General features: G+C 61.9%; 1 protein-coding gene across 1 annotated transcript in view; it reads left to right on the top strand.

Annotated features, from left to right (window-relative positions):
- Positions 1–23: 23 nt before the first annotated feature.
- PTGER4 (prostaglandin E receptor 4) overlaps positions 24–457 on the top strand; it is a 12,388-nt gene continuing 11,954 nt past the window's right edge. The window contains exon 1 of the mRNA XM_006156294.3: positions 24–423. The gene's annotated coding sequence lies outside the window, so the exon portion shown is untranslated. The remainder of the gene's footprint in view (positions 424–457) is intronic.

Below are 457 nucleotides of genomic sequence, written 5' to 3'. Positions count from 1 at the left end.
CCCCCCCCCGGGGCCGGAGGGGCGCCCTCAGCAGCAGCTGCCAACTCCGATAGCCGCCCGTACTGCCGTGGGAGGGCGGCGGGAATCGGGGACCGGGCTCAGTGCCACCTGCGCGAGCGGCCGCACACCTGGACGCTGTCTTCTCGCCGACGAGACCTGCGGCTCTGCAAAGCTGAGGCTCGTCTTTAAAGGAAGGGAGGAAAATCAAGCAATAAATCCAAGACCAGTCTTCACTGTTCTATCTCGCCGCCCGTCTTGTTCACCCAAGATTTTGAAAGCGGCAACTCTGACAACAGTTCCGGAAATTTGGCGGCCACTGAGACCGGGCTCTGAGAGCCCAAAGGCTTGGCAAGTTCCAGACTGAGCTGGACGAGTCTGAAGCCAGGTTGGAGGCAGGTCCAGAATATCTGAGGCTGACACTAGGGGCTGGCCGAAATGCCGCCGGGCAGCCCACTGC

This window comes from Tupaia chinensis, unplaced genomic scaffold (genome assembly GCF_000334495.1).
Source record: "Tupaia chinensis unplaced genomic scaffold, TupChi_1.0 Scaffold000489_1, whole genome shotgun sequence".
Classification (NCBI taxonomy): Eukaryota; Metazoa; Chordata; class Mammalia; order Scandentia; family Tupaiidae; genus Tupaia; species Tupaia belangeri.
The sequence above is the reverse complement of the archived record's forward strand: the minus strand, read 5'-3'. Positions and strand labels throughout refer to the sequence as shown.